This window comes from Cervus elaphus, chromosome 14 (assembly GCF_910594005.1).
Source record: "Cervus elaphus chromosome 14, mCerEla1.1, whole genome shotgun sequence".
In the NCBI taxonomy this organism is placed as follows: domain Eukaryota; kingdom Metazoa; phylum Chordata; class Mammalia; order Artiodactyla; family Cervidae; genus Cervus; species Cervus elaphus.
The window spans coordinates 6,551,630-6,574,403 of record NC_057828.1 but is presented as its reverse complement, the minus strand read 5'-3'; the positions used below and the strand labels follow the sequence as shown (position 1 = coordinate 6,574,403).

Here is a 22,774-nt window from a genome sequence, read left to right as displayed (position 1 = left end):
CGATAGGGCCAGCAGGGTGCTCAGTCATGGAAGAATCTAGAAGCAGGACCCTGGAGGGTCACAAATGCAGTTTCTGTCCTCGTGACAGGCAGCCGCTGGGCAGGGGGAACCACCTCAGGCTTTGGAACCACGGGAGGAGGTGGAGACCTTGGCTTCATCCCCTAACAGTGTTGTGAGCTTGGACGAGTCACCTCCCCTGCGGGACCTCAGTGGTCTCCTCTGCCGAGTGGAGACCATAACACTTCTTTCACAGAGCGGCTCTGAGCGGTCAGTGAGGCGTGGAGCGCCCCGCAGGGCCAGTCCTCGGGCTGTTTGGACTTGCCTTGGCTGACGGTGGGCTGGGGCCATGGAGAGAGGCCGGGGCAGCAGACCCCTTCCCACTTCAGCCGGGGCAGCTCCCCTTACACCTGCTGTATCCGCTGGACTTCCCGCCCAGGTGCCCTCTACACAAAGGGTTCCACGGTTCCGAACGGTTTGCAAACGTCTCTTTGGCAGCGTGCCCCGTGCGGAGTCTGGCCCAGAGAAGGTGCTCAGTCATCGTTTGCTGCCTGCCCTTTGTCTGTCTGCCAGTCCTGAGAGCTCATGAGGGGGAGGGTGCAAGCTCGGGGAGACGTGCCCTTATCCTGAGCTGTCCGAGCGGTGCAGAGACGGACGGACAGGGACTGGAGGCTGGTCTGCAGACTCGGGCAGGGGTCTGCTGTGCCCATCGGCAGTGCTGGAGAGAGTGGGTGGATGTGCGTGTGTGTGCACGTGTGTGATGTCTGTGTGCATCTGTGTGTTCCGTCTGTACGTCCCTCTGTATGTGTGTGGTCTGGTCTTCTGTCTCTGTTTATATGCACGTATCTGTGTATCTGTGTATGGGAATATCTGTTCCTTGTGTGTATGCCTCTGTGTGTGTGTGAGTGTGTGTGAGTGTGTCTTACGTCTCTGCCCAGCACAGGGTATGAGGACCCAGCCCTGCCTTGCTTCTCCATGATCCACCAGGAGCCCTCCACGCTGGATCATTCACCTCCACACAACCGTGGTCACAGGTATCTGTTATCTCCTTTGTTTGCTGTTGTTCCAGTCGCTAAGTCATATCTGACTCTTTGTGACCCCAAGGACTGTAGCCCGCCAAACTCTTCTGTCCGTGGGACTTTCCAGGCAAGAATACTGGAGTGGGTTGCCATTTCCTTCTCCAGGGGATCTTCCTGACCCAGGGACTGAACCTGCATCTCTTGCATTGGCAGGCGGATTCTTTACCACTGAGCCACCAGGGAAGCCCTGGTTATCTCTCTTACTATAAATAATTATAACACACCATGAATAACATGATCCCTCTACTCATCCTTCAATTTAATCCGGGCTTTCATCAGTCACCTCTAGGTTCAAGGGCCCTGGGCATCCCTGGGGACTGAGACCTGCGGCCCCGGAGGAGACATGGGTGGGGAGGGGCTGGGACCGGGCGCGTCTAGGGTTGTCCTCTGGGAGCATTAGAGACTGATCAGCTCAGTCAGATGTGCCCTGAGCCAAGGCCTTGTGTGAACACCCCCCACACACACACCCTCCCCTCCGCCCGCTCCCGTCACGGAGCCTGGGTCAGAGATGGGACCTCACTGCCCCCGATACGAGGCACTGGCATCCAGCCTTGTCCTGCGTCTGTCCCCGCTGTATATTTATTATTTATTTATTTTTTTCCCGCTGTATATTTAACACTGTGTGCCAGGCACTGTGCTAAGCGTGAGGGGTGGGCAGGAACAACACCACCTGGCAGAACCCTTGCCCAGCTGAATGCGGCCGGGGGATGTGCTTGAGAGCCTCAGGGGCCAGTCGTCTCCCACACCAGCCCTGTGACAAGCTCTAGAATGCCCAGGATGGAGCACAGCCTGGAGTGGAGCTATGCCAGGCCCAGAGCTGGCCCCAGGCAGCTGCCCCAGTGCGGGGGGGAGGCGCAGGCTGGCACAGGCGGGCACAAGCTGGCACTATTTGGGACCCGTCCTGAAAGAGCATGGGAGTTAGAGGCTGCTCCAGGTTCAGGGGGAGCTGACTGAGTTGCTGGGCCAGGAGACAAAGATCTGGAAGACAACTGGGGGGTGGGAGGCTGGGAGCTGGACCCCACCAGGATCTGCTGGGCTGAGGACCCCTGCTCAGGGCCAATCAGCAAATGAGAGACGCCCTCCACCCAAGGGCTTCCCCTGGCGTGCTGAGTTCCCGGCCCTGGAACCCGTGTCTCCCTTACCCTGACAGTGGAGATCTGAGCAGGTTTGGGATGAGGCGGGTAGGAAAAGGAGTTAGGAGCCCAGTTGAGGGCAGACTCAGTGACTTATTATAGGCCACCAGGGATTGCGGGAGCACCCTGGGTTCCCCGCACCTGGCACACTGCTTAAAGGGGCGGGGGGGGTCTGATGTTGACAGGCCTGACACTAACTAGCCAGTGTAACCTTAGGATAACTAACCGGTATAACCCCAGTTACTGTATTTGTTACTGAACTTCTCTGAGCCTCAGTCTCCATCGGCAAAGTGGGGATGAGAAGGGTACTACCCACCTCCCGGGACTTCTATGAGGTTGGCACCATTCCCGGCCCATAGTAATTGCTTGAGGAACATCAGAGCTTGTCACTGAGCACCCTCACTGGTCTCAAGTGCGGGCACCAGCACACTGAGGGACACACAGGTGCGCCCACAGACACCGTGCCTGGCTGTGAGTCTGGCTGCCACACAGTCACAACATTTGGGCCACACTCACATGGATGGAGAACGCTGACAGACTCCCCCCTCCCCATCGCCCTGGACGGGTGCCTTCCCCCGTCACCCCACGGGTGTGGGGGGCCTGGGCAAGCCCCCACAAGGTACACGGCCACACCCAGACTCCGTGCGTGCAGGAGGGCGCCTGGCTCAGACACACCGTGGGCTCCCCCGAGCAGGTACTTCTCATCAGCCGCCCCACCGCCTGCCTGTGGGGTCTAGGATGGGAGGGGGACTCTGGCGACGAAAGGAATTGCCTATGAAAGGGTCCTGGGACGTGACCACTGTCTTCCAGGAAGGTCTAAACCATCTCCACGCCCCGGAGGATGGGGTTCGCAGTGGCCTCGCGGGGCCGTGTGCCCGCGGGGCAGGAGCTGGCGGGAAGAGGACTGTGCCTGCAAGGCCTTGGTGGCGGGCGGCTGCTGTCCTGAGCTGGAGCAGGTCCCTGGGTGTGTTGGGTGGGAGGGGAAACCTCTCAGTCCCCGTGGGAACCTGAGGACAGGGACTGCTTGGGGACAGGGCAAGCCTGGCCGCGCTCCCGCCCCAGCCTGCTCCCTGCGCTGCCTCCCTCCTGGGCCCTGCTGGTCTCTGCAGGCTCTTTGTGTTTGCAGCTGGCGCCCTGAGGCCCTGCCCCGGCATGACCGGGACTCCGGGACTCCCAGGCTCGGGGATCTGCCTAAGCTTTGGGTCCTGGGCAGGGGGAGTCGGCCCTTGATCTGCGGTCTGCAGTCTTTCCCTCCTGTGCCCACCCTCTCCACTGAAGAGACCCCGCAAAGTGGGGAGTGGACGGGAGGGGAGAGCTCTGCAGGCTTCTGAGAGGCCCTGCAGGTGGGGCACGCAGCGCCCAGACTCCAGGGTTCCTGCCTGCCTGCCTGCCAAGCGTGGGGTCTGGGGGCAGAAGGGGAGAGGGCTTTGGAGGAGGGCCCCTTCCTGTGACATCAGGAGTGGGAGCAGTTGTTCTAACTTGGTTTGGAAGATCCAAATCAGGAATAAATCAGTGGAGCAATTTTGCACGTCCCCTCATCTCTGCTGAGAGGAGATTCCCCCCAGTTTCTGGACAGACTGGTTCAGAACCAAACCTGGTCAGGCTGGGTTTGAACTTGCTCCTCCTCTCTGGCTAGCGTCCACTCTAGGGCCCAGGTTAACGGCACCTGTGGGGCTACCCTGCAGGAGGACCACCCTTCCGCCAGAGCCAGGGTGGAGAAGCCTTTTGGTCTGTGAGGCAGGCAGACATGGAGAGGATGCAGGCTGGAGGGGACCAGCTGGTTTCATCGGGGTGGGTGCCCTGAGTGTGGGGTGGGAGTCATCAGATAAAGAAGCTGAGGTGCCCTTGGGTTGGCCCATGTCCTGGGGTGGAGTGCGCTCGGTTTTGGGTGAGACCGTAAACACCTTAGCTGTGGTTTGCACCTTCTTTGGGTAAACGAGGAAACATGGGCTCGGTTTATAGCAAGAGAGCTCATTAAACCCATGGAAGGACTTCTTCACTCCAGGATGGTTACCATCAGGGCACAGAACCCACAAAAACTCCCATGAATATTCCAAGTCAGCAGACCCCCAGGGGGTTTGGTCGAGACCAGGGAGGTCCAGAAGGGTGAGAGGTGGCCAGCATGGAAGAGGGAGAGAAAAGGACGGCTGTCTGCTCATGGATTCCTGAGTCACTCCCGCCTGTATCATTTATTGGAGGATGACCTGAGGCTGGGAGAAATTTACGGGGTCATCCAGCCCAACTTCTACTTCCAGGGAGAAGTGCCTCTCAGCTTGGCCCAGACCCCACGTCCCTGCCCCATCACACAGTCATGGGAAAGAAGGCTGCCCCAGGTCCTCGAGGTGCGTCTTCCTGGTGAGGAAGTCACTCCTGCACGCTAGCTTCAGCCCCTCTCGCTTCACTGGCATACAGGTTGCTCCAGTTCTTCTTTTCCTGTGAATCAACCCTGGGCTTCTGACCTCAGGCTTCTGATATAAGCTTTCTCACAAACACTTGGCTGAGGACATCTCTGGGGGAGGTGGGGCACTGTGCCTTCTCAAAGGGCGCGGCTTCCCTGATGGTCTTCAAGTCAGAGAAGACACTTGGGGGGCACCTCCCTCTTAGTACTGCCCCTGAGGAGCCAGTCTGGTCAGCCAGTCAGAGACCGTCCTGCTGAGCGCGCTGCCTCGGAGGCCCTTCCCACACGTGTCTATTTAAACAACTGCTGGCAGAGAAGGTGCTGGGACGGAGTTGCATAAGGAGTGAAATCCGGGTGGGGGACGGTGGGGTGGGGGGGGAGTGCATTTGACCGGCAGAGAGCTTGGGGGTGTAGACGCTGGGTGGGGCCCCTCTGCTCGGGCACTGTGCTTCTGCATCCCCCACCGCACGGGGGCCCCAGAAGGAGAGGGGGTCGTCAGGGACTTTGCTGCTATGGGCGCAGCGGCCCCTCCATGTCTGCCTCACCTCACACCCCCTCCTGATGGCTGGGGGCTCCTGGTAGATCTCATGGGATACGAGGGAGAGCTCTGACCTCGGGTGAAAGCTGTCCTCGAGGGGACCTGCAGCCTGGCTGGAGAGGGTTAGGTGGTGGGGCACCCGGGGTGGGGCATGGACCTCCCTGCTCCCAAGGCCAGGGTCAGGGCACCTCTCCGCCCCATCTCTGGCCGCTCCCACAGGGGGCCCACCCTTCACTGCCCCCGGTCCCATCGGGTCTCTCTGAGGGCCCCTGGGAGGCAGGGACTCGGACGGCTCTCTGGCTGGGAGGCTGGGAGAGGAGTCCCAGACGGCCGCCCGGAATGCCATCAGACCAGTGACGCCCTGGCTAATGTAGGGTCTTCCTCCTCCCGCCGCCCTTTGGGCAGAAGGACAGGATGCCAGCTGGGCTGGGGAGGGAGGCTGGGGCTTTGGGGGTCAGGCCGGAAGGCAAGGGTGAGAGGAGTCTGACCCGCTGCAGGCTGGACATGGAGCAGGGGGAAGTTAGGAGCAGGAAGCCTGGGGGCGAGCAAACCCAGGTTCTCCGGGCAGGGGTCATAGGTGCTCACAGCTCTAGACTCCCAAACCTCTAAACAACCGTGACTGACAGCTTTTCCCCTAGGACTCAGGCTCAGCCCCCAGTGGTCTGTGGCTTTGTCCCCGCGCGGGGCTGAACGCTCTCCTTCCACAGGCGCTGTCTCCGCTCACCCCCTTCCTCACTCCCCAGATGTGGGGACCCCCCCAGAGGAGGTGATGGCTGCGCCCCCCGCCTCTAGCCCGGGGAGCCCCACGGTGGGACAGTAGGACTGCCTTCTCTTTCAAGACCCCCGACGTGGCACCCCTCCCCCTTCCGGCCTCATCCCCTCCCCCGCTGGAAAGTCAAACTTCCGCGACTCCTTCACTGCCAGCGGCGAGGATGGGGGGACCCGAGGAGACGGGGAGGGGGGGCAGGGCGGAAGGGATGTGACCTGACCTAGGTTCTCCTCCCTAAGTCCAGGCTCCTGGACGGGCCTTTGCCTAAACTTGCGCTCCAGTATCCCCTCACCTCCCGCATCCTCCCCTTCCGTCTAACAGAAGCAGGACTTCATAAAGAGGTCACCCTGCACAGGCAGGCCAGGGCGGCCGCACGTCTGGCCAGTCAGGTTCGCTCCCATCCAGGGACGTGGCAGGCTGGGGTACGGGGCCTGGCCTCACCGACGGTCAAGCCCTGGGCCAGGGGCACTCTGGGGGCAGTCACTGCTGCCAGCCTGTGGCTTGAGCTCCTGGACATACTCCTGGGGTTCAGCTTCCCCGCCAGGCTTGGCCTGCCAGGGCCCTGCGGGGTGCCACCTACGTGGACAGGGCGGAGGGAGTCTCGGGTCCCAGCGGCCCCTGGGGGGCTGGGGTGAGAAGTCAGACCGGCCCCTGCCCGCGGCTGGGGTCCCGGCCCTGCCCCTGTCCCCTGCTCCCCGCAAAGGAACTGAGTGCCCAGCCCCTGCCCACAGCGGTGCCCCGGGAAGCCCCTGGGCTGGAGGGGACAAAAGCGGCTGGCACCTACCTGGGATGCAAGGAGGGTGTTGGCCGGGGAAGGGGGTCTCCGCTCACGCCGGGAGCCGAGCCAGCCGGGCTGCCGCCCCGGGCCGCCCTCCTCCGCTCCGCTCCCTCAGCCCCAGCGCTCGCTGCCGTCCTGGTGCAGCGGCGGGCGAGGGCGCGCGTGTGCGCGTGTGCGTGTGTGCGCGCGTGTGTGCCGCCGGTTCACTGCAGCATCTCTGCGCCGAGATGCGCTCCTCCCTTTGCCGGCGCCGCTCACTGGCTGGCTGGGTCTCAGCCTGGAGACGCGCCCCGGCCCCTCCCTTCCCCAGCAGCCCTGCTTCACCTCATTTGCTTCCCGTGTTTAAGGGCCGGGCCGCGTCTTCCGTGAGGCTCGGGCGGCTCAGCTCCTGCGCCGCCTGGCCTCTGCCCCCGCCCTCCCTGCCCAGCCCGGCGCTGAAGGGCTGGAGAGGGTGCGGTGAGAAAGCACGAGAGTGGCTCTTAGTCCTCAAACCCCAGAGACCCATGGAGGCAGCCTCCGTGGAATTGACTCATAGAGGAAGGGCTGCAAATTAGAAATGAGGTGCGGGGCGGTTGGGGTGGAGGGCTGCCTCCGATCGTCTTTATTGTTTCCCCAGTTTATAAAAGTAACTTGGGCTCTTGATCAAGATAAGCGAACATTAGAGGAAATTTTCAAATAGATAGTGAACGGACCTTAACAAATTTAAATTACATGCTTCTGGATTTATTATTTTCGTGTATAAAATTACATGGGTTATTAGTATTATTTTATGCAAATGGTCACCCCATATATCATTCATTGGCAAAATATTTTAAAATTATATAGTAGACCTTGAGCCACTTTTCACATAACTGTGTATGAATCCAAGCCCATTTTCAACCAGCCCGCAGTGTGTTGTCATGAAAAGCCCACTAGGTTAAGAGTCTGGGTCTCTGCAAGGCAGTCTGGGCCCTGCGCCCAGCTTGACTGAGTGTTCTAGGCTGAGTGCTCTGTCTTCCTGAGCCTCAGTGATCAGCTGAAGGGGCTAAAGATGGCCAGGGTGCCTGCCAGCTCTGAGACTCTAGGTGCTCACCCGGAGAGTGATGCGTCTCCCCTCTGTTCCTGTCGAGTGGCAGGCGTGCCCAGGGAGGCTGGGGCCTGGAGGAGGGGGGATCAGCCGTCTGCGGCAGCCGTGGCCCAGCAGGCTGCCACAGTGCCCCCACCCCGGTCCGCCTGCCGTCCAGCTCGTTCAGACGAGACCAGTGAGCGGTCCAGATGCTGAAGCAGCTGGCGGGGCCAGGCCAGCGTCAGAGCTTTCAGGGGACACACCTGTCAAGCCTGGAGCGTGGCTCCATGTATTTTTGAGTGGAGGGGGACACAGAGGCTGGGAACGGGCCTGGGTCGACAGAGAAGCGGCCTGGAAAGGGAGGAGGAGGTGTGGTCCGAGGGAGGGTCTGTATGCCTGGCCGGTCCCGTCGCTCTCCCCTGCATGGCGCTTCCCCGCTCGGGGACAGTGTTCCTCGTTCCTGATGGAGGCTCTGTGAGCCACCTCTCCTGGATAACTGGACTGCTGCTGAGCAAGTCCCTTCCAGCATGTCCTTCCTTCTTCTGCCTCTGCCCACATTGTCCTTGTCTGTCTGTCTTCCTGAGGCTGGCACTTGGCCTCAAGAGGGGAGCCCTGCCCTCTGACCCCACCCAAGTCAACCAAGGCTCCGAGCCAAGCGCCCCGAGTTCTCTCCAAGCAGAAACGGCTGCCAAGAGGGGCTGGCTCAGCTGCCGCCCTGGGAGAGGCGGACCAGGCCGGCTGACTCGGGCCTGCGGGCTGGAAACACCTGCAGGGAGGATTGCTCTAGATTGACACTGCCGTCTCTATGACTGTTTCAGGACAGCTGCTGCCCTTGTGGTGGGGGCTGGGTCCTTGGGGAGGCCACGGTTCCCATCCCAGTGACACAGGTGACTGGGGGCTCCAAGATGTTCTCAGACCCCTCTGCAAGCTGCCTGTCCTGCCCGTGGGCCCCAGAGGCCACAGTAAGTGCAAACAAGAGTGCTAACTGAGCCCAGGACTGGATTTGGGGCAATATCTCCCGAAGTTCCATCTCAGATGGATTTAGGGGGCTTGGGGGCTCCTCACTGCCTCTAAGGTGCTTCTGTTTCTGACAAAAGAGTGGGCTGAGCCTTTGGGGGTCTAGGCTGAGTTTTGCTTGTGGGCCCATTAGATTGATAATGGCAACAGAATTTTATAATATTATTATTAATTATTGTATAAATTATTAACAATAACTTGAGTGTCTCCAATGAGCCAGGAACTGTACTAAGTGCTTTATCTGAATTGTCCACCCAAGGGGGTATGTGTTATTATTATTATGCTCACTCTACAGATGAGGCTCAGAGAGATTGAAGAACCTGCTCAAAGTAAACAAGAGAAGTGGAGAATGCTGGTCTGACTCCAGGACCCACGGACTCCAGCCCACATCGCAGGCCCCTCCAGGGTGGGCAGAGGAGGGGACAGGGCAGCATACTCTTTTTTAGTGCCTGTCAGATCCCAGAATCCGCAGCACAGCTGATTACAAGGGGCCCCTCTTCTTTCTGTGGCTAATGAGTTTGTCTTCCTGTTGTCTAGAGCGGGACACCTCACCTCCAAGTTGGGTTTCCGCAGACTGCCAGACGGGCAGAGGAGGTCAGCTGAAGACGAGCAGGCAGCTAAGCAAATGGGCCACTCTTTGCCTGGCAATGTGGTGACCCTGAGTAGGGGCTCCCAGGAGACATCTTGAGGGCCACTCAGCCCTGCTCAGACCACCTGCTCCCCCCTCCAGAGGCCCACCAGGGGATCTCCAGTGGTCAAGGAGGGGCTTCGGGTCAGCCCTAGGGGACCAGAGGGGAGGAGCTCTCTGCCAGAATGCAGGCCCCTGATGGAGTGGCTCTCCTCCTGCGTTAGTCCCGAGCCTCACATGGCCTTTCCCAGCCCCTCCTGCAACCAGGCTCTTCACCTCTGGTCTCAGGCTTCAGAAGTCTTCCAGCACTCCCAGGAGTGTTCATGTGTTTATGGAGCCGGGGCTCTACCTAGAACAGTGGGGGGTTCAAGAGCCACAGGATATGGTCTGTCTTCAGTGTGCCTGTAACCTTTCTGGAAGCAATCTGGCAGTGAGAGCAGGATGGTCCATCCGCAGCTTCCAGGAAGAGTGACAGGCGGGTTGAGCAAAGCTCTGAAACCACACCAGCTTGACACATAGTCCTGCTACTTCCTGGCTGCGTGGCCCGGAAGTCACTAATCTCAGAGTCCCAGGTTCTCCGTCTGAAAAACAGGGATGAAGACACAGCCTTGCTTCGTTGGTGTGAATGCTGAATTAAGCACATGGTAGGTACTCAATAAACATCACTACTTCCCTTTGGGCCCTTTTGGGATTCAGCTTCCCCATCTGTAATGAGTGTGTGCACCTATGAGGCTGAGCCCTTCTCAGCTTCAAGGGTTGGGTGACCGTGGATTCACCTTCAGGAGAGCTGGACTGTCTCTGCTCTGGATGACCCAGCTGGAGGACAATGGCAGGTCACTGACGGACACTTAATTTCTCTGAGAATCCAGGTTCTCATCACCAAAATGCAAATAATCTTATTCCTAACTTAGAATAGTGTAAGGGCAAAAAAAAAAAAAAAAAGAATAGTGTAAGGGCAAGTAGATTAAAATGTGACTTTTAAAGGCACTGTTTGTATGAAGTGCCATGCAAAACACTGGTGATATTTCCCTCGACCATGCGGTCTCTGAAGGCAGAGATTTTTCTCATTCATGCCCATGTTTCCCGCGCCCCCCACCCCCAGCTTAACCTAGTGATTGATGCCTAGTAGAGACTCAATTAACTATCTGTTGACTGGTGAATAAACGGGGGAGAATGACTGCTCTGACAGTTCAGATGGGGGAGAGCGGGAGCTAGGAGGTGGGCAAAGGTTTTGGGGGATGGAGTGGGGGTGCCTCCTGAACTGGAATAAGCAGTGTAGAGGTGGGGAACGTGTTTCTGGCATGGGGTTGTTGGGGACAGGAAAGCATGATTTGTGTGGGTCCGGGAGGAGCCAAGTTCAACTGAGCAGGGGGCTGGAAGGGAAATCTCAGTACCCCACCCACATTTGCCTTCCTAATTTTGCGTGAGGGCCTGAAAAGGCCTGCCGCCCAGAGGGGCCTAATTATTCTCTTAGCCATTTCAACCCAGGGCTCTGGGAGCTTCTTTTCAGGCTTATAATGGACAATGCTAATGTCATTATTAATATTTAATAGTAATGATGCTAATAATGCCTTGCATTTATGCGGTCTCTCCAAAGAGCTCAAAGAACCCTGAGATCTTTCTTAATGCACAATTTGGCCAGTATGGGAGGTGGAGGGTGGGAGGGCAGGGGCAGCCAACAAAGGACAGAGCCATAGGGAAACCGAAACCCAGAAAGGCTGGCCCAAGGTCACGGAATGGTGGAGGTGGAGCTGGGCTGGGATTCGGCACTGGGGTTCCCCGTCTGGGGCTCTGCCCTCGGCCTCTCCAGGACATCCAGGGTCATGTTTTGACTTTGCCAGAAGACTCCCCCACCAAGGATGGCCTCCTCCTCAAAGCACGGCCCTGGATGTGGCAGGGTTGCTGGGCAGCGGCCTCTGAGTGTTCTTTAGGAAGCCCACCCTGTGTGGCTAACACACAGCCTGGGCATGCGGGAGCCGGAAGGGTGGGTGAAGACACGGGTCCTTGGCCAGATTCTGCAGGCCTCCCTGAGCCTCAGGACAGGCCCTGCTGTCTGGCATCCCCAAGGATGTCATCTCCTGGAAGCAGCTTCAATCCACCCATGTTGGGGTGCAGACCCTCTCTCTGCTCGGTCTTCTTGTGCTGACTTTGCTGTCTTTATATTCCCTCCTACAATCTGTCAGGGCCAAAAACATACCCCAAAGATGCAGGCACAAAAAAGCTAGCGCATTAGAATTTCGGGGCTGCAATGAAACACTATGCAGGGAGCTACACTTATATAAGGATGGTGGGTGGTACCCCTTGAAGGAGACAGTGCGGAACAGCGTGGAAGGCTACGGGCTTTGGCGTCTGACAGCTATTGATTCCAGTCCCACTCACTGTATTGATTGTCTGGTGACCTTAGGCTTCTCTGAGCCTCAATTTCCTCTTCTGTAAAATAGAGGTGAGATGATCTGCCTCAGAGGGCTGTGTGGGTCGGAGGAGGGAGGCACCCATGTGGCCCGCAGCAGAGGAGGCAGCGGGACGCTCGAGGCTCTGGCGCCCTTGCGGGGGCGTCCAGCGTAAGTGATGCCCATGACAGTGTCCTGAGCAGGCTGTCCTGAGATGTGCCCTTGCCACCTCTGCGGCCTCTCCCCCCTCAGTTTCTGCCCATTTCTGAGTCGGTTTCTCGAGCCTCCTCTGATTCTGTGATCTATCTGATTATCTCCTAGTGAATGTCCTTTTTGCTTACGACAGTCGAAGTCTGCTTCTGCTGCCTGCAACCTATAGCCTGGACTAATTCAGGATTCAAAGTTCCTAGCACAGTACCTGGAACAGAAGAAGGGCCCACCCTGACATTGTGAGAAAATTGTTGTACTAGCCCACCCAACCACATCCATCCTTTCATCCATCCATCCGTTTAACAAGCAAATATCGAGTACCTCTTGTACCAAGCGCTCTGCTGGGGGCTGGGGGACACTGAGAAGAATAAGGCAGGGGATGCCCTCTTACAGAGCTCACAGTGGAATGGTGGGATGACATGAAAAGTGATCAGAACACAACCCAGTGAGTTGTGTAACCCAGAGTGCTGTAACCCAGGCTTGCACAAAATCATGGAGGGGTACCTGCCTTGGCCTAGTGAGGCTCAGGAACAGAGAAGACCTTTTAATTGAGTCTTGGAGGTATACGCTGAGCTCGCCAGGTAGGCCAGGTGTGTTTGGCGTGGGCTTGGGGGGGCGAGGAGGATGTGGATCCAGGAAGGAGCAACAGTTTGTGCAAAGCAGCAGCGTGGCAGAACATGGTATGTTTGGGAAAGGAGTTGGTCTAGGGTTGAGGATTCAAAGAAGGGATGAGGTTGGAGGGGAAGGCTGTGGTCAATCCTCAAGGAACCTTATGAGCCCAGTAGGAGCTTTATCTGAGGGCAGTGGGGACCATCAGAGGGGTCTAAGCTGGCAAGAGACAGGCTGAGATGTGTGCTTTGGAAAGCCCACTCAGGGGCGGCAGGGAAGGTGGAATGCGCAGGGCAGATGCAGACCTGGAGAGAGGGAGGCGGTGTACTCAGCCACCGGCAGAGGAGACGTGATGGGGACTGGGAAGGATTCTGGGCATGGGGCTCAGACCTGCACTGGCCAGCCAGGAGTCTTCATCGGATGCCCATGGGGCTCTCCTACCTCTACATGGGACCACCCCTGTATCTGTCCCCATCATGGGGCAGTTTCGTGTGTCAACTTGGCTGGACTACAGTACCCAGCTGTCTAATCAAACACTTTTCGAGGTGTTGAGAAGTGATTTTGTAGCTGTGGTTCACATCTACCCTCAGTTGACTTCAAGTAAGGAGGTTACCTTCCATAATGTGGGAGGGCCTCATCCAATCAGCTGAAGGGCCTGAAAAGCACAGCTGATGTTTTCCAGAGGAAGATATTCTGCCCTCAGACTGCAGCCTCAGCTCTTACCTGAGTTTCCAACCTGCCAGCTTGTAATCAGAAAACAGACTCTATAGCCCTCACAGTTATGTAAATCAATTCCTTGAAATAAAGCATATTTATTTTGTGTGTATTCGCACACACACATCTTACTTGTTTTCTTTCTTGGGAGGACCCCGGTTGATACACCCCCCTTTTCCCTGTCCACAGGCTTCTCCTCTTGGGTTCCCTGCCTCATGAATGGCACCCCAGACCTTTACGCCCTCTGTGACCCTTCCCCCTTCCCCCTCCCTCATGTGTCCTGCCAACCACTCAGTCCTGCTATTTCTGCCTCCCAGGGGCCTCTCCTATGCATGCCAGCCCCCGGTCCCCCTCCCACAGTCTCAGCCCTGATGCTCACCTGTTTTCACCTGAGCTCTTACTATCTGTCCTCCCCAGGCTTTCTGTGTCCAGTCTCGCCCGCTCCCATTCACCCTCCAGACTGCAGTCAGAGGGATCCGCCTAAAATGCAAATCAGATCATTCCACTTTCCTGCTAAAAATTCTTCAACTTCTCCTGCCTGCAGGTTGATGCCAGGCTCCTTGCTGTGACTCATGGTCTGGTGTCACCTGCCCCGTCCCCTTTAGCTCAACCCTTGTCTGGAGTATCCCCGCTCACTCCAAGCATCCTGACCTGTCTGCCCTTTCTGGGAGGGGCTGGACTCTAATTTTAGTGGTGATCTTTGTTCGAAATGGCTGTCTTTCTCTCTTAGGTATACCTGACTAAGTCCTCCTTGCTCTCGAGAATTGGCCTGGAGGTCATGCCTCCAGGAAGCCTCCTGTGCCCTGCCCTTCTCGGGCACTAGGAGGCCCTCCTCGTGCCCTTGACACACGGGCATGCTCCTCACTCGTCCGCGTGGGGACGGGCTGTCTCACCCTGTGTCTTACATCTTTGCGCCATCAGCACAGTATCGCTGCTCAAAATGCATGTGTTCAATGGCTTGATGAGCGTGTCACCCATTCTTCTCCGGGGTTCAGGATGCGGCAGAGGAGACCATGCTGGACCACGATTGGCTACCTCCCTCCCCATCCCAGGGGTCCTGATATCATGATCCCTTTGAGAGCCTTAGGCCCTAGTGCTAAGAGTGTGTTTCAAATTTTCAAATAGTTGAGAAAAGGAAAGATGTTTTGGGAGACACAAGAAGAATATGAAATGCAAATTTCAATGTTCATAAATAAATATTTCTTGGAACACAGCCACATTTATTCATTTGTGCATTTCCGGCCACTTTCCTGATAGCATTGGAGGAGTTGCCAGAGAGTCTGTATGGTCTGCAAAGCTGAAAACATTCACTCTCTGGCCCTGCACAGAAAATGTTTGCCAGTGCTTCATCTGAGCCATCCCTTTGTCGCCTGGAGACTGGGAGTCTGCAGCTTGAGGGGTGTCAGGCACTGACGCTCAGGTGTCAGTTTTCTTCCTGCCTTAGCTCAGTGCTTCTCGACCAGGGGATATTCGGTGAAGTTTGCAGACATTTTATCACAACTGGGCTTGTGGGGGGTATGGAATGTGTATCAGGCATCTAGGGAGTAGAGGTCAATAGCCTCTAAAGCATAGGGCAGCCCCACAGCTAAGAATTACCCCAGCCCCAAGCGTCATTGAGAATCCCTGTGCGGAAGGTCAGGACAGGGCCAGCCAGTTTCTTGGTTGGTCTTCTGGGCTGAGGAGCCAGTCAGAGCGTCCACTGCCCTGGAACTGAGCAGCTCTAGGATTGTGTGTGTGGGGAAAGGGGCAGACAGGCTAGTTCTTTTCTTGGCCCCCTGAGCTCCTGGGGGCCAGGAGCTAGTGGCCCTGGGCAGGCCTCCAGTGGAAGACTAACCTCTCTCCCGTATCCCCTGAATGAACAGGACAGGTGCCTACCTGCTTGGGCAGGTGAGCTTGGGCAGGTGAGCTTGGTTCCAGAAGGGGAGATGGTTACCAAGGCTGCCAGCTGAGGTCATAGGGAGGGGTGCCAGGGCCAGGGATGGGGGAATTGGAGGTGCTCACAGGGGCCCAGGTGATCAGGGTGCCCAAACTGGCAGAAGGCGCTTGAGGCAGGGGGAGCCTCAGGGAAGGGGCTGGCACGGCTCCCACCCAACCTTCTGGAAAGTGAGGAGAACAGATGCTGTGACTGTCAGATGAGATGCTCCTGGCACTTTGGGAAATTGCAGAATTAACAAAAGGACGGTTGCTTTCAGGGAACACAAGCAGGGGCGCAGCGTGGACAGCTGGGCTGGACTCTGGGGACTCCCTTTCCTGGAAGAGCAGCGAGCAGGGGTTCTCCTGCCTGGCTTCTGGGCCGCTTGCGGGTCGGGTCTGGGGGCAGAGCAGGGTCGGGTCAGAGTCGGGCCAGTCTGCACGCAGCTTGGAGCCTGGCAAGTGGCAGGGTTGTTTGGAGGTCATCTTATCTCATCTCTACTCCTGCTCCCGGGTCCAGCCTCAGCAGACGGTGTCCTGCCGCCCGAGGATCCGCACAGAGGGGCCCTCAGCAGGAATGCGGATTTACCAGCTGTTACTTGCAGAGCCCCCAGAAGCAGCAGCCAGCTCTCTCTGGAAGCTTCACGGACAAAGAGGCATGGGTCTGAGGGTCTGCAGGGAGCCTGCATTTCCTCCTGGCGGAGAGCTGGGTGGCAGGAGGGCCGGCAGCTGGTGCGGTCCCCTGCTGGACTCTCACTGGGGAGAGGGAGCCGGTGTGAGCGCCGTGTGGCTCGGGGTAATCGAGGAAGGCTCAGACCAGAGCCGGCCGGCTGGGTGCTGCTCAGAGGCAGGCGGCTCAGACGCCGTGCTCCTAGACCTGTTAGAACAGGAGACGAGAGGACGATTAGCAGTGTCCCGAGAGGGGACGGTTTTAATTGTGATGTGGAGCTAATTTAGACCCAAGAAAACGCTCTCTTTTCTTTCTTTTTTAAGTTGGGGTATAGCTGACTGGCAACACTGTTAGTTTCAGGGGTGCTGTATAGCTGATTTAAAATATTATGCTTGTTTCAAGTGTACACACACACACATACACACACGTATGTATTCCAGAGTATCTTCCATTATGGGTTATTATGAGATAGTGAATATTATTCCCTGTGCTGCATAGTAAATCCTTGTGGTTTATATATTATATATATGGTGGTGTGTACCTGTTAATCCTCATTTTATCCCTTCCTACCCTTCACCCATAAGTTTGTTTCTGCATCTGTGAGTCAGTTTCTGTTTTATAAATAGATTCAGTTGTATTATTTTTTAGGTTCTGCCTATAGGTGATATCATACATCATATTTGTCTTTCTCTGTCTGAGTCACTTAGTATGGCATTCTCTAGGTTCATCCACCCAAAGGGAGCTTTCCCAAGCAAGGAGGGCAGACAACCGGCAGGGGAGCGGTGCAGTCTCCCTGGGGTCAGGGACCTGCCTGCCTGCCCTGGAAGCTCGGCCTTGCTAAAGCTCCCATCTGGGGGGTCCTGGGGCATCGCTCTGTCCTTCCTGGCAGACCCTCTGCTTTCTGGCTCCTGGAGCTGCAGCAGCTGAATTATAGATGGGAGACGGGGGTGTTGGAGCCAGGGACTGTGACACTCTGGAGTCATGGGCCAGGGAGCCCGCAGAGGAGGCAGTTGTCCCGTCCCCCTCGGAAAGTGAGCCGGCCATCGTGAGGGCCACTCGCGACCAGAGGGCAGCAGAGAGGCGCGGGGTCACGCTCCTCATTTGCTGCAGGGTCATCCGTCCCCTTGTCACCACTCTCTCCAGGGGGTCCGCCTGCGACAGATGCGCCCCTGAGGAGGGGCTGCCGGCCTCCTCCCCACCGGCCGCTGGCTTTTCCCCATCCCTGCTCCCCTGGAGCCTGCTGCATTGTTAGCTGGTGCCCCGGGGGACAGACTGCAGATGGAGCCAGGCGGGTGTCTGTTTTGTTTTGGGGGCGGGGGAGTCTCTGAACCAAGAACCTATTTGGCTAATGAAGTTGTAATTACTCCCAGGCTCACTAATAGGATGAAAACCCACGGCTCCACTAAAGCCACGGATGGACCCGCGCGTGCCTGACAGCTCTGCAGAGGGCCGGGTGTCAGAGATGGAAAGGGTGGGTGCTGGGCAGGAAGAGGGCGCAGAGGCTGTGCTTCTGGGAGCAAGTCACACTGACACCATCCTCAGAGATTCCTGAGAACTATCATGCACCCACTTTTCCCAAACCCAGCGCAGCTCCCAGCTACATGCTTTGGTGGGAGACAGAGAGACGGCTGAAAATCCCAAACTATTTCTACCCATCTTTAGAAAGAATCTAGTCACAGGTTTGTACATATTTTGTTTCTTCTATAAAACCCCTCAGCCCTTTCGGATGCGGTCCAGTTGAGCATTTTGAGAAATGTGAGCCTGCTTTTGCCAAGGAGGCCTTGGCTGAAAGGGAAGGCCAGGGTGGGGCGTTCGCTGGGGGCCGGGGACTTAGTGCTTGCTGGGAGGTTCCATGAAATGAGGGGATGGACCAGGACTCACACTGGCCTTCACCTTTTCTGTAGGGCTGCTTCCTGAGGGACAGGATCTTACTGCCCGTCCAGCGATTGAACCTTGCTGCCCTTCTACCAGGGGCTAGAGGCTAGAAGCAAAATTTCCTCATTCTTACCCTGTTTAAAAGCAAAAACGCTTCAAGCAGTCAAAAACTGCAAAACACGCACAAAGTTTATTATTAGAGACGCAGCCCAGTGTATATGGGAGCACACAGAGGAACATTTATTTTTGTCAGAAGCAGCGCAGAAATACACACTGGGAGAGGAGTTGGAGCACAGTAAAGTGATTTAAATCGCGGACATAGGACAGGCCTTCGGGGTCTTTGTTACATTTGGCCAGTTACTTTGTTTCTTCTTTCATAGCTGACAGGTTCTTGGACCCTCCCCAAGATGTACGCACAACTTTCTGCTAAGAGGAGGCTTATGGCGGCGTGTCCACACTTATTATGCGGCGGGGCCCCCTCCCCTTTCAACCTCCAAGAAACCTTCCTGCCTGTGTGCAGAGAGGCGAGTCTCCCTTGACCTCAAGAGAGGCCATCTTATCTCTCTGCTTCTGCAGAGCTTAGCTTCTACCACTAGCTTTGTCCTTGGAATATCTGAGTGAGAACGACATTTGAATTTTACTCCGCTTGACAAAAACCTGCCGTCCAGCCGAGGGGCCCATCCGTCTCCTACCTCAGGTCTGAGCCACACGCACAGTTTTGGGAGGGGTGGGTCTGTCCGGGAGCCCCTGCCGACTGAAGACTGCGCTCACGGCCCTTGTGCACACCCAACCCGACCCACGTTCCATCCCAGCAGTTGGCCTGTGGCCTTGACCGCAGCAGTCAGCCCAGGGCATTGTCCTGTGGAAAACTCGGGAAGGAGGCGCATGTGGCTCGGGAGGAAGGACTTTCCCGCTTTTGTTTCTTGCGGAGGTTGTTGCTCGGCTTTGGGAGGGAGAAAGATAGCGGATTTTAGCTTCTCTGGACTTCAGAGCTGTCGGCCTCAGTGATGGTCTCTGACAAACTGCCCTTCCTCGGGGAGAGGTGTGTCTGCGTGGAGCCAGAAGGAGCCCTGAGTCCCATCCCTGTGGCCTAGACGGGTGGTTCCTCCCACCGAGCTTGGGCGTTGGCTCCTCAGTCTCAGGGGAAATGGCCCCAAGGAGGTAACCATACCCAACGCCAACCTGGACGAGAACTCACGGAGGGGAACCCGGCCGAGCTCTGCCCTGGGACCATTCTCTCTTGGGACAGACCGAGGCCTTCCGGATGTCTAGTCTATTCCTCTTCTGCGGGTTGTCTGGTGGGGAGGGGGTTGTGCTGTGTCCTAACAGCTAGGCTGGACAGAGCAGGGGCAGGAGGGAGGGAGGTTCAAGATGGACAGTTCTTTCCCATAAATGAGAGTGGGTTCCTTGGCTTTCAAGGGAGACAAAAGCACTTAGGGGACTTAGGGAAACTTAATTAATGGAGCTGTAAAATGAGCCCCTAGCTCTCAATATCCATCACCAGCCCTTACATCCAACCACTTGGAACCTGGTAAACTTGCTTTTAGGAAGACAAATACTGCCCACTCCCACCTCCTCCCACCTCCACCACACAGCACCGCACAGACTAAACCCCTGGCTGGGCAGTAAATACAGTCATGCAGATAGCTTGAAGACAAACGGGCCTGCTTAGCCTGCGGGGACCACTGGGTCCTAGAGATCAGTGGACCACCCGTGGCACATGAGGGGCCACAGAGTTACAGAGTCACGGGCCGCTGCTCCTGCCCACCAGAGGCCTGCAGCCTGGCCAGGTGTGGAGGAGGCAAGCTGGGCACTTGTGCTGAAGGACAGGGGCAGAGGGAGCGGGGAGGTCAGGAGAAGCTTTTTGGAGAGAGACGGAATTGTGGGCCAAGGTACCGATGAAAGGAGGGACTTCAGCCTCTCTGGGAGGATGGGAAGGACTTTTGAAGGAAGGAGTCAGGCTAGGGGGAACATCCTAGAAAGCAGAAGAAGGCGTAAGTGTAAGGGGATTCGTTCATTTATTTAAATTTAACAAAGTATTATATAACACTTACTATGCATCAGGCATTTTTCATATTTTAACTAATTTGACCCTTAATGTTATTTAGTCGCTAAGTCATGGCTAGCTCTTTGCGACCCCATGAACTGTAGCCCTCCAGGCTCCTCTGTCCATGAGATTCTTGAGGCAAGAATACTGGAGTGGGTTGCCATTTCCTTCTCCGGGGGATCTTCCCAACCCAGGGACTCAAACCTGCGTCTCCTGCATTGGCAGGCAGATTCTTTACTGCTGAGCCACCAGGGAAGCCAAATTTGATCCTTACAGCAACCTAAAAGGTAGCTGCAATGATAACCCCTGCTCTATAGATGAAGAAACTGAGGCAAAGCAAGGTCACACAGCTGGGATCTTACTGACTGTCCACCGAGCCCTGGCTCTCTCTTGGTACTCGAGGCTGAGTCGTGGAAGGATGTGTGCCTAGGGCTTCGCTGCCCCTCGTCATGTGGCCAAGGACTGCAGTCACCCGTGGGCCTTCCCTGGGTTCTCTGGACTTTCTTGGAGTGGGTTCAGGAGCCCGCATGTGCTACCACAGCAGAGCAGAGCAGAAAGGGACCAACCGCTGCCGGATCCCATGGAGAGCGAGCAGGGGCCGCTCTGGCATGAAGCCTTGGAAGCAAGATGCCAGGGCTAACTCTTCTCAGAGATGCCCGTTCACATGCAAGTGTAGCTGGGAGAGCTGAGGATTCAGAGTTAGAAAGCCCTGACGGCTGGTTCTGGCTTCGTCACCCACCTTGGGCCAGAGAGGCAGCCGCGTGGAGCTTCAGTTTCCTCATGCATAACAGGATATAAAGCTACCTCCTCAGAGGGCGGGTGTGAGGTTAAGAGACCATTTACGTGAAGCACACAGCCTCTGCCTCGCAGTCGGCCAGCATCAACATTATTAGTTACTCTTCTCCTGAATCACTTAATGTAGATGCACTGTGACCCAAATGCCAGCTGGTGCCTCTCGCCTCTCTGACATCTATATATAAATGGCTTAGTTGCCTGCCAATTCCATGGTCTGTGGAAGTCAAAGTCTCCCACAATTCTTGCTAATTCCTGAGGCCTTGTGCTCTGACCTCTACATTCTCCTGTGGTCTCTGCTTCCTTTGGCATCAGTTTGGATGTAGCATTCACCAACTTTGCTAGTTTTTATAAAACATTGACTCACACAAAGCTAATCCATCAATTGGGTAGACTTGACTGACAATTTGGGGGCAGTGGGTAGGGCCACATCCCAGAGTTCCCAGGCTTTTCCTTGTGGATCCTCTAATCTAGGCATCCTCAAACATCAGTCTGCCTCAAGGGTTTGTTAAAACACAGATTCCAGAGTTTCTGAGACAGTAGATGGGAGTGGGACAAGAAATCTGCATTTTTGATAAGCTCCCAGGTGATCCTACTGTGGCAGGTCTAAGGACCACACTCTGAGACCACTGCTGGCCCGGGGCCACACTCTGAGACCACTGCTGGCCCGGGGGCCACACTCTGAGACCACTGCTGGCCCGGGGCCACACTCTGAGACCACTGCTGGCCCGGGGCCACACTCTGAGACCATCCCTCTCGTCTCCCCTCTGATGTCATCGGGCCGCAGCTGTCTCTTGCCCTCAGTTGCTCCAGGGTCCTCAGACCTGCCCCCTCTGTCGGGCAGGCTTCCTTCACTGCTCTCTGGGAAAGCTCCACCCAGATCAGTCCCAGACCCTCCACTAGTAGGATTCAGGCCTGTTAGAAGGCAATTGTGATTTTAAATATATCATCAGTAATTTTATTTTTTTGTTTGTTTGTTTCAGAGTGATCTACTCTTGCCTGCCAGCCACAGCTCGCCCTTCCCTAGTTCTCCTGAAGCTGAGTTCCTGTTGAGGTTGAGTTCCTACAGAACCCTGGCCAGGACCCCACCAGACCCATCCCTGTCTACACAAAGCTGTGCTTCTCTGCTGAGGGTCTGAGGCTCATCAGCGGCAAGCTCTGGGGGGCGGGTGGGGGGTGGGGGAGGGGCTGGGACCTGGGGTGGCTGGGCCGCAGCTGTGGCTCCAAATTACTCCAAGGCCCACTGCCTGGTCCGCGCTGCAGCCGGAACCACATCAAACAAATGCGCTCTGATGCATTAAGTGGGGAGGGGGAGGCTGAAATAGGCCCTCCCCCACCCGCCCCCGCCTAATGCAGTGTTGAGCAGTAGAGGCTGCCTTGATGAGGGGGACCATAACGAATTCCCAGATTCCATCCCTTCGGGGGCAGCTGGGCAAGAGGGGGTATAGCCTTCACTCTTAATAAAGATTGGAAGATGACTCGCTCCCTCCCACTGGGTCAGTTAATCCAGCTCCACACTGGGGATTAGCATTTCTAATGGGCTGGGAGGCACAGCCTTCAGAAGACGGGGATGAGGGATGACAGATATTCTGGGGGTCCCTGGGGCTCTGAAGGGAGGCCGGCCTCTCTTTGTCTGGACTCAGCTGAATTGAGGTCCGTGTTCTTCGAGTAAGACAGTTGCTTCATCTCTCTACTTCTGTGCTCTTGAGTGGGGGTTCCTGCTCTAAAAATGGGCCCGTGGACCCCTCAAATATTTCCAAGTCCAAAATCCAAATATCCAAAAGGATGACACACAACTTTCGAATTCACCTGGCTACTTCTTTCCTTCGAAGGCACAGCCATGTCATTCATTCATCCATATTCATTCTGTCCTTACTGTGTGCCAGGCTGGCCTGCGGATACAGAGGTGAAAAAATGGTATTAATTCAGGCTGTTCATCATTCAGTGGAAGAAGCACAAAATAAGTGTTGTATGCCAAGCCCCTGGGAGAGACCTGAAATAGGTGTTCTGGGGGCATAGAGAGGGAATCTAACCAGACTGCACTGTGTGTGAGTGTGTGCATGCCTGTGTACTTGTGTGGCCATAGCAGAATCAGGGAGGACTTCCTGAGACAGTGTCCCCTGCACATCTTGTTAAAGACATGTGACCCAGCACGGAGGCCACAGCCTGTCTTT

The 22,774-nt window shown here is 56.4% G+C and overlaps 1 protein-coding gene and 1 long non-coding RNA gene across 2 annotated transcripts in view; one reads left to right on the top strand and one right to left on the bottom strand.

Annotated features, from left to right (window-relative positions):
* Positions 1-6,937, bottom strand: part of CNTN2 (contactin 2) — a 33,309-nt gene extending 26,372 nt beyond the window's left edge. The window contains exon 1 of the mRNA XM_043923203.1: positions 6,699-6,937. The gene's annotated coding sequence lies outside the window, so the exon portion shown is untranslated. The remainder of the gene's footprint in view (positions 1-6,698) is intronic.
* LOC122707590 lies at positions 644-22,007 on the top strand. Its single transcript, XR_006344858.1, has 3 exons — positions 644-724; positions 936-1,031; positions 21,584-22,007. It is a non-coding gene; the product is annotated as an uncharacterized LOC122707590 (long non-coding RNA).
* The last annotated feature ends 767 nt before the right edge of the window (positions 22,008-22,774 follow it).